The sequence below is a fragment of the Oryctolagus cuniculus genome, chromosome 11 (assembly GCF_964237555.1).
Source record: "Oryctolagus cuniculus chromosome 11, mOryCun1.1, whole genome shotgun sequence".
Classification (NCBI taxonomy): Eukaryota; Metazoa; Chordata; class Mammalia; order Lagomorpha; family Leporidae; genus Oryctolagus; species Oryctolagus cuniculus.
In genome coordinates, this window is record NC_091442.1 from 103,344,923 (window position 1) to 103,355,775 (window position 10,853).

The 10,853-nt window shown below is 40.5% G+C and overlaps 1 pseudogene; it reads left to right on the top strand.

Annotated features, from left to right (window-relative positions):
* The first annotated feature begins 9,323 nt into the window (after window positions 1–9,323).
* LOC100339059 (trafficking protein particle complex subunit 13 pseudogene) lies at window positions 9,324–10,568 on the top strand (annotated as a pseudogene).
* Window positions 10,569–10,853: the final 285 nt, after the last annotated feature.

Consider the following 10,853-nt stretch of genomic DNA (forward strand, 5'->3'; position numbering starts at 1 on the left):
AAGCAGCCAGGACTCGAACCAGCACCTATACGGGATGCCGTCACTGCAAGTGGCGGCTTTACCTGCTATGCCACAGCGCAGGCCCCTGTACCCAGGTACTTTGAAAAGTGCCTGGCCCATAGCAATTTCTCTATAAATGGTCATTGAATGACAAATCAAAGAGACTGTACTCAAAGGCCTATGGGAAAAACTCATAAATCTATGTTAGGTTAATTATTAGCAAACTTAGACAACCTCTGAGACAAGCAGCTTTAAGGGAGGCCTGAATTCTCAGGATAATTACTTTGCTTTGACTTAGTCTGTCATTTCTAGCTGCTCATATAATGGAATAATGAGGAAAACCCCTCAGTTTCTAGCCTCTGGTGTGCACACACATTTTCATATGCCAACAGCACCTGGGCAGCTTATATAAGAATAAGCACCCTTTTAAAAATTAAGAACATCTGCTGTTTTTATCCATCTCATTAGAGAGTTTCTTTGCACCCTGAACATGATCACTGGGGAAGCCAGCAGTGAACATACACAGCCAGGCGGAGGTGCATTCCAGCCAGCCCATGACGTAATCTACAAAAGCACAGAGAACACTGCTTGACTATAGCGAATGTTCAAGAAGCACCTGCCATTCTTATTACTGTAATTCCTTCCTTCCCTTCTAACCTTCCTTCCTTCCTTCACAATCCATTCGTGTTGTAAATATTTACTTATGTTTGATATTTTTTAGTTGTAAAAAAATTACCTTTATTTATTAGGGGAGGGGAGACAGAAGGGAGGTAAGGGGAGAGAGAGAGAGAGAGAGAGAAAGAGAAAGATATATATATATATATATAGAGAGAGAGAGAGAGAGAGAGAGAACCTACTTATTGGTTCACTCGTTAAATACTCACAACTACAATAGCCAGGACCAGGCTGGGCCAAAGCTGGGAGCCAGGAACTCAGTCTAGGTCTCCTATGTGGGAGAAACCCAATCATCTGAGTATCACTGCTGTGTCTCAGGCTCTGTGTTAGCAGGAAGCTGGAGCCAGTTGCTGCCGCTGAGTTTCAAATACAGATCTACTGGTGTGGGATGTGGGTGTCTTAAGCAGCATCTTAACCAATAGGCCAGTGCCCTACCTGACACCTGCTTTGTACAGGCACTGTGGTATATGTAGGGGATATAGAGGTGGATGAGACAGTCACGTGAAACTGATTAGAAAACAATGTGGAAATGGCATCTGTCCAACCCTTCTTTTTCCCGACATTGTATTTATGTAACATAAGTGCTTTAGTGGTGTCCTTAAGTTCCCCTTTTCTCTTCATCTTGAAATAGTGTCTCAAGCTCTGTTATACTTACTGTGAGGAACCCAGTGCCATACCTTGAGTTTTCCGAGGACTCCTGTTGGTCATTTCATCCTCCAGCTTCTTTCCTGCTCTTCATTTGTCTTCTACCCTTTTAAATTAAAATTTTATTGTTACTTATTTGAAATGAAGAGAGAGAGAGAGAGAGAGAGAGAGAGAGAGAGAGAGAGAGAGAAAGAAATTGATTTTGCATCTGCTGGTTCATTCCCTAAATGTCTGAATCAGCCAGGACTGGGCAGACCAAATCCAGGACCCTGGAACTCTATCTGGGTCTCCCTCATGGATAGCAGGGACCCAATAACTTGAACCATAATCTGCTGCCTCCCAGATTGGGCATTAGAAGGAAACTGGAATTGAAATTTGAGGCAGGACTCAAACCTAGATACTCTAATATGGAATGCAGCCATCCCGAGTGGTATCTAAACTGCTATGCCAAGTGCCCGACCCCAGAATCTCTTTGGAGGTAGAATTGACAGGTTTGCTGATGCATTGGATGTGGGTTTACATAAAGAAAGAAGGTCAAGGATATCTCTAAGGTTTCTGGCCTGAGCAGCAGGAAGGATAGAATTAGTAAAAGCAGCTCATGCTTAATGCAGAACATCTGGAAAATACCTAAAATATGAGTTAGAAAACAGTAATTGCCCACAATTCCTATAAACTAAAGATAATCAATGTTAACATTTTGGTGTGTTTCAGTCTGATCATTTTTCTCTTCCTTGTTAATTGTTCAATGATTTTTTATGTATATGAAATTTGTATATTTTGTATGTAAAACATACATACTTACATTGCTTTAAAAAGAAACTTAACATAATGAAAATAGCTCTGAGCTGTTGTCACCCATTTTTTCTGTTAGCAGGCAGCATAAAACTGACGAACTTCCCCGTAATATTATTTTCTAATATTCTGACTTTTTTTCTCATATCATTAAAAGGTTATAGAAAAGATAATTTTTTTTGACAGGCAGAGTTGGACAGTGAGAGAGAGAGACAGAGAGAAAGGTCTTCCTTCCGTTGGTTCACCCCCCAAATGGTTGCCATGGCTGGCGTGCTGCGCCGATCCGAAGCCAGGAGCCAGGCGCTTCCTCCTGGTCTCCTACGTGGGTTCAGGGGCCCAAGCACTTGGACCATCCTCCACTGCCTTCCTGGGGGGCCACAGCAGAGAGCTGGACTGGAAGAGGAGCAACTGGGACAGAATCCAGCGGCCCTACCGGGACTAGAACCCGGAGTTTAGGTGCCACAGGTGGAGGATTAGCCTAGTGAGCCGCAGTGCCAAGAGAAGATAATTTTAATAGATGCATTATATACCAGAGTCTAGTGATAACATCATGCCTGGAGCTATTTCTATGTTGTTGGACATTTAGGTACTTCCCATTTTTGTGCTATTAAAGATAATACTTGTATCCTTGCACATAAATATTTGCGTATGTCTCTGGTGGTTTCCTCCTAAGAAATTGTTCAATTTGAAGCCAACAGGTCACTATTTTAAAAAAGATGACTTCTTGATTATTGATTATTTCTCAGCATCATACTACCACATGATGCCGAGAGAAGCTAAGAGTTTAATGTCCCTAACAGTGATCATTTAAGCATCACTCACTCAGTTTCTCATCAAGGTTTTAAAACCTCTCTCAATTTCTCTTCCAACTTTGATTTAACTGAAAAAGCTAACTATTATTAATCTGTGTTAATGAGCATGAAGAACATTTGAAAGTCATGCAGAACTGCTGATTACTGTATCTCACTCAACACAGGGCCCCTTACTTCATTGAGCATTTCTTTTTCTTCCTACTCTGTGCCAATCTCTTTTCCTCTGTGTCCTTTATTGGCAGGGCATGGTTCTGAGTCCAGTGTTAAACAATTTCCAAAAGTAAAAGCCGTATCTAAAAATCATGAACATTTTTCTAAAGTTACAGCTTCCCAGAACTGCCAAGTAAGGATATCACTTAGGACGATAAATAACTGAAACCCATAAAACATCTTGGGGAGGGGGAACCCAGCAGTGCAGTCATGGAAACACAGGAGAACAGGGATAAATCTCCAGCCAGGAGGAAGTCTTAGGCTTGTAAGGCTCCTGCTGTTTTGTTTAGTCTCTGATTTGGCTTTGCAGGGGTGCACAAAGAGTAATATATTATTCACATGTAGTAGAGTTAGGTTCATTTGTTACTGTTTTGTTCCTTTTTGGGTCTTGCTTCCTTCCTATCCCCAGGCACACATTCATCTTAGTTGGTGTTAACTGTTTATTTTTTGGCATGTGAAGCATCATATCAATTTGAAGAGCCAAGATTATCTAAAAGGTCTATCCAAAGTGCCACAACCCATCTCATCCCTTGGACCCCAGTTCCCTTTCCCTGGCCACTCTTGTGGTAACAATCTCATTACTTCTGGGTTAACCTTCCTGCATTTCTTTTGCACAAATGAGGAAAAATGGGTATATATATATATATTTTTGAAAGATTGTGCTTTTCTTTTTATTTTTTTATTTTTATTTTTATTTTATTTTATTTTTTTTAAACTTTTATTTAATGCATATAAATTTCCAAAGTACGACTTATGGATTACAATGGCTTCCCCCCCATACCGTCCCTCCCACCCACAACCCTCCCCTTTCCCACTCCCTCTCCCCTTCCATTCACATCAAGATTCATTTTCGATTATCTTAATATACAGAAGATCAGCTTAGTATACATTAAGTATGGATTTCAACAGTTTGCTCCCACACAGAAACATAAAGTGAAAAATAATAGATGATTTTTTTAAAATGATGATGAAATCAGATCAGACCTATTGTCATGTTTAATCCCAGTGAGAGTCAAGTTGGGAGTTGATAATTTCTTTCTTTTTTTTTTTTTTTTTTTTTTTACAGAGGATCAGTTTAGTATGCATTAAGTAAGGATTTCAACAGTTTGCACCCCCATAGAAACACAAAGTGAAATATATTGTTTGAGTACTCGTCATAGCATTAAATCTCAATGTACAGCACATTAAGGATAGAGATCCTACATGAGGAGTAAGTGCACAGTGACTCGTGTTGTTGACTTTACCAATTGACACTCCTGTCTATGGCATCAGCAATCTCCCTATGCTCCAGTCATGAGTTTCCAAGGCCATGGAAGCCCTCTGAGTTCTCCGATTCTTATCTTGTTTAGACAAGGTCATAGTCAAAGTGGAGGTTCTCTCCTCCCTTCAGAGAAAGGTACCTCCTTCTTTGAAGACCTGTTCTTTCCACTGGGATCTCACTCGCAGAGATCTTTTGCCAGTGTCTTGGCTTTCCATGCCTGAAATACTCTCATGAGCTTTTCAGCCAGCTCCGAATGCCTTTAGGGCTGATTCTGAGGCCAGAGTGCTATTTAGGACATCTGCCATTCTATGAGTCTGCTGAGTATCTCACTTCCCATGTTGGATCACTCTCCCCTTTATTTACTCCATCAGTTAGTGTTAGCAGGTACTAGACTTGTCTATGTGCTCCCTTTGACTCCCAGTCCCTTCACCATGACCAACTGTGAACTGAAACTGATCACCTGGAACAGTGAGATGGCATTGGTACATGCCACCTCGATGGGATTGAATTGGAATCCCCTGGTATGCTTCCAACTCCACCACTTGGGGCAAGTCAGCCTGAGCATGTCCCAAATTATACATCTCTTCCCTCTTCCATTCCCACCACCATGTTCAACAGGGATCACATTTCAGTTAATTTTCAACACTTAAGAATAACTGTGCATCAATTACAGATCTAAACCAGTCATATTAAGTAGAACAGATAAAAAAGCTACTAAGAGGGATAATGTATTAAGTTGTTCATTAACAGTCCAGGGCTATGCTGATCAAGCCACCATTTCCCATAGTGTCCACCTCACTCCAACAGGTTTCCCTCTTGGTGTTCAGTCAGTCGTCACCGATCAGGGAGAACATATGGTATTTGTCCCTTTGGGACTGGCTTATTTCACTCAGCATGATGTGTTCCAGATTCCTCCATTTTGTTGCAAATGACTGGATTTCGTTGTTTCTTACTGCGGTATAGTATTCTAAAGAGTACATATCCCATGATTTCTTTATCCAGTCTATCGTTGATGGGCATTTAGGTTGGTTCCAGGTCTTAGCTATTGTGAATTGAGCTGCAATAAACATTAGGGTGCAGACCTCTTTTTTGTTTGCCAATTTAAATTCCTTTGGGTAAATTCCAAGGAGTGGGATGGCTGGGTCGAACGGTAGGGTTATCTTCAGGTTTCTGAGGAATCTCCAGACTGACTTCCATAGTGGCTTGACCAGTTTGCATTCCCACCAACAGTGGGTTAGTGTCCCTTTTTCCCCACATCCTCGCCAGCATTGATATTCATTTGAACCTGCACAACTTATTAAAAAGTCCTTTGTTTCTCTACTGCTCAGTAGAGCATCTGTGTGTGTGTGTGTGTGTGTGTGTAGGTCTATTTTATATTTTAGTTGCCATTGGTTTGTGCATTTACCTTTGTGCCAATACCACACTATCTTAATTGCCACAGTTATCTGATGGTGTGTCTCTTCCCATCTCTTCAATATTCTCTTGATTCTTTTATATGTTAATATTATAATACTTTTGTTCACTTCCACAAAATGTGTAAATTTTGATGGAAATTGTGTTGAATCTATAGAACAATCTGGGGGAACTGACCTATTTTCTTTTTTTCCCCAGAAAACTGTTATTTAAGGAATACAGACTTCTTACATTTCATAATTACAACTTTAGGAACATAGTGATTCTTCCCATAGCACCTGCACTCCCACTCTTTCTCATCCCTCTTCTTCCTCCCTCTCCTATTTCCATTCTTATTTTTTTTTTTTTACTAAGATCTGTTTTCAGTTAACTTTAGACACATATGGTTAACTCTGTTAAGTAAGCATTCAAAAATAGTATGGAAAAAAGATACTGTTCCTCAGCAGTAAAATTATGGGCTATTTACAAAATTAACTATTGGGATTGCATCAAATTGAGAAGTTTCTGTACTGCAAAAGGAACAGTCAGGAGAGTGAAGAGACAACCGACAGAATGGGAAAAAATATTTGCAAACTATGCAACAGATAAAGGGTTAATAACCAGAATCTACAAAGAGATCAAGAAACTCCACAAAAACAAAACAAACAACCCAATTAAGAGATGGGCCAAGGACCTCAATAGACATTTCTCAAAAGAGGAAATCCAAATGGCCAACAGGCACATGAAAAAATGTTCAAGGTCATTAGAAATCAGGGAAATGCAAATCAAAACCACAATGAGGTTTCACCTCACCCCGATTAGAATGGCTCATATTTTTATTTTTTGACAGGCAGAGTGGACAGTGAGAGAGAGAGACAGAGAGGAAGGTCTTTCTTTGCCGTTGGTTCACCCTCCAATGGCCGCCGTGGCCAGCGCGCTGCGGCCGGTGCACCGCGCTGATCCGATGGCAGGAGCCAGGAGCCAGGTGCTTTTCCTGGTCTCCCATGGGGTGCAGGGCCCAAGCACCTGGGCCATCCTCCACTGCACTCCCTGGCCACAGCAGAGAGCTGGCCTGGAAGAGGGGCAACCGGGACAGAATCCGGCACCCCGACCGGGACTAGAACCTGGTGTGCCGGCGCCACTAGGCGGAGGATTAGCCTAGTGAGCCGCGACGCTGGCTGTATATATATATATATTTTAAAAAGATTTATTTATTTATCTATTTGAAAGTCAGAGTTACATAGAGAGAGAAGGAGAGGCAGAGACAGAGAGGTCTTCCATCTGCTGGTTCATTCCCCAATTGGCCACAACAGCCAGAGCTGGGTCAATTGGAAGCCAGAGCCAGGAGCCAAGATCTTTTGGTTCTCCCATGTGGGTGCAGGGGCCCAAGGACTTGGGCCATCTTCTACTGCTTTCCCAGGCCATAGCAGAGAGCTGAATTGAAAGTGGAGCAGCCAGGACTCAAACCGGCGCCTATATGCGATGCTGGCACTGTAGATGGTGGCCTTACCAGCTATGCTACAGCGCTGGCCCCAGGTATATTTTCATACATAGCTTTCTTTCTTTCACTTTTCCCTGAAGGATGGAATATTATATACACCCTTTTGCACTTTGCAGTTGGCCAGTTGGCCATATTTGCTGGAAAGGACTGCCTGCCAACTCATAGAAATCTCATTCTTTTAATTTTTTTTCAGCAATATAGTACTCATTATGTAGACACAGATGCTCTGATCCTGATAAACCCACAGTAAGTTAAAAATGCATTTACTGCCCCTAACCTACTAGCAGCACAGCACACTGTAGAATCTGGGTTATTTACCCTGCTGACTGCAAGACTGGTTGGGAGATGCCCAGCATGGTGAAAGACTATCTCAGGGAGCATTGCTGGCCTGTGAACAGATCAAAACTCAGAATTTGAAGTATGGTTTCTTTTTTAATTTATTTGAAAGGCAGAGTTACAGAGAGAGGAGGAGAGACGGTGGGGAGTGGGGAGAGAGAGGAGAGTATCTTCCATTTGCTGGTTCACTCTCCAAATGGCAGCAACAGCGAAGGCTGGGTCAGGCTGAAGCCAGGAGCCTGGAACTTTTTCTGGATCTCCCACATGGATGGAAGAGCCCAAGTGCTTGAGCCATTTTCCATTGCTTTCTCAGGTGCATTAGCAGGGAACTGGATTACAAGTGGAGCAGCTGGGATTTAAGCAGATGCCCATATGGGATGCTGGCATTGCAGTCAGAGGCTTAACCTGCTGTGCCAAGACACTGGCCCCAGAAGTATTATAGAATGCATATCACTTTCTCACATCACCTTAAAATCAAAAATTCCTGAGTCCAACCATTGTCAGTTGTGGTTTGTCCATTCAATCTCCCACACATAGGTGTTAGGTTGTTCAATATTTTGCAGTTACAGATGATGCAGTGAATAATGCGTATATTTAAGTATGCATATATTTTAATTTTTAGCGTCAAAATAAGATTATCTATTAATTCCATTTTCCCATGAACTTTTTGAAGTCCTCTGTGTTTGTGTGTGTGTGTGTGTGTATGTATACATTATTGGTGGTGGTATATCTTCAGTGGGATCATAAAGATAAGTGCAAACTAGTCTTGTATGTAGACAAATTTCTTTCCAAAAGAGTTTTACCAGTATCCATCCAGACCAGTAATGTGTGAGAATGCCTGTTTCCACAGTCTTGTCAAAAGAAAATATGATTATATTTTAATTTTTGTCAATCTGGTAACTGAGAAACAGCAGCTCCCCAAATTGTGACTTCAGTTCAGCAAGATGGCCCAGTGAGTTCTGTTTGAACAATCCCTCTTGCCTGCACGGTAGTCTAGAAACTCCCAGAGCAATCATAAGATTTACCTCATTTCTTTCACTCTTCTTGGGGATGATACCCTATGTCTAATTGGGTCCTATTACCTGGTCCTATTACCCTATGCCTAATGATCATAAATTTGTATAGTCTTCCAATTATTTAAGGCAAGAGCATAAATCTAATCCCTGTTAATTATGGTTAGAAGTGGAATTTTATTCAGCATTCATCTGATAAGATTTCCAATAAGATAGAAGAAATAATCAAAGATGAACAAAGCAATAGGGGAAAATGTAGAGCTAAATTGATCAAGGATACTTCAAAGAGTTCATTGAAAATAGAATTAAAAAATAAGTTTCTCTTGTTATAAAATTTCTCTTTAGAAATCTGTGCATATGAGGACTCTTCACAAAGGTAGTAGAAGATGCATATTATGGGTATTGTTACCATGACCAGTTGCTTCAAGTAGGGATGTGTGATTGTAGATGGCTAGAGTATTTTAGGTATAGATTGCCAAGAGACAAAGGATGGCTCTGGTGAAAAGAATCCGTTGGGCCCATAGAGAACATGGTAAAAGGAAAATTTAAGGTACCAGCAAAAAGAAGACAAGCAGTTTGAGGACGTTTGACTCCTGTTCTTTCCAAACGTGCTCATTTTGCTTTGTCCTGGGCCAAGCTGAACCTCTTCAGCTTCCACAGGCTGTGAGTCAGAAGTGCCCATCAAGATGGAAGTGAATTCTCCCAAATAGGAACACCTGCTGGTGCTAAAAGTGACAACACTGACTAAGCCTACTTTATTCACCAATATAGTCCAGTAACATGTGAAGAGAAAGCTTACCTGGAGATCTCTTTAACCAAATGATGAGATGATCCTTGCACTGTAAATGGTATGGAAATTTTAATGTTGCGAGAAATGTTGACTATACCACAAAATTTCCAGAATATATTCCTGGGAGAGACCTTTTTCCGGTTATATCAGCATTCATACTGATAGCAGTCAAAGCGTAAAAGAAAGATTGGTAAAAGCTGATCTTCAAACAAGTTCTCAGTGTTCAAGTCTGTCAACCTTGAATGTGGCAGTAAGTGAACTTAAACTTGATTGTTGGATTGATGATGTCATACACCATGAAGTAAAAGAAATTGGAACACCTCTCTTGGTATGTGCTGTGAATTATGGAACTCAGGGCAGAGAAAAAATGTATTTTAGGAAATTCTTCAAATTTCAGGTTCTGAAACCATTGGATGTGAAAACCAAATTTTATGACACAGAGACTGATGAAGTATTTCTGGAAGCTCAGGTTCAGAATATTACAACCTCACCCGTGTTTATGGAGAAAGTTTCATTGGAGCCATCTATGATGTACAGTGTAACAGAACCGAATTCAATCTGCGAAGCTGGAGAATGTGTATCTACATTTGGATCAAGAGCGTATTTGCAGCCAATGGATACATGCCACTACTTATACTGCCTAACGCCCAAAAAGGAGTTTGCAGAAAAAATAGGCATCATTAAGGGAGTAAGAGAAATTGGAAAATTGGATATAGTATGGAAATCAAATCAAGGTGAGCAGGGAGGGTTACAGACCAGCCAACTTCAGAGAATGGCTCCCGGTTACGGAGATGTTCGGTTGTCTTTGGAGGCGATCCCAGATACTGTGAACCTTGATGAACCTTTTCACATTACCTGTAAAATAACAAACTGCAGCAGTGAAAGGACTGTGGATCTGATTTTGGAAATGTGCAATACCAATTCCATCCACTGGTGTGGTATTTCAGGAAGACAGCTTGGGAAGCTACACCCAAGTTCCTCTCTCTGCCTTGCCCTTACTCTGTTGTCTTCAGAACAGGGAATACAAAGTGTGTCTGGCTTAAGACTAACAGATACATTCTTAAAGAGAACATATGAATATGATGACATTGCACAAGTGTGCGTGGTATCATCTGCCATTAAAGTGGAAAACTGAAGACAATTTCCAATGTTATACTTTTCATTTATTTCAGTATTTTTGTCACTTTTGTAAAATAAGTCAACAGTACAAGTCATTATATATTATTTAAATTTCTTTCTTGTAAGACAATTAGAATAGCAAACATTTGTTTTGAACAGAAAAAAGAAAATGTATATTATGAAAAAACCATAAATTTCAAAATTTTTTATACTAAAATAAATTTACCTTTTAATTTTAGTTCTATAAACTTTTTAAAAAGCTTTTATTTATTTATTCATTCATTCAAGAGGCATAGAGGGAGAAAAA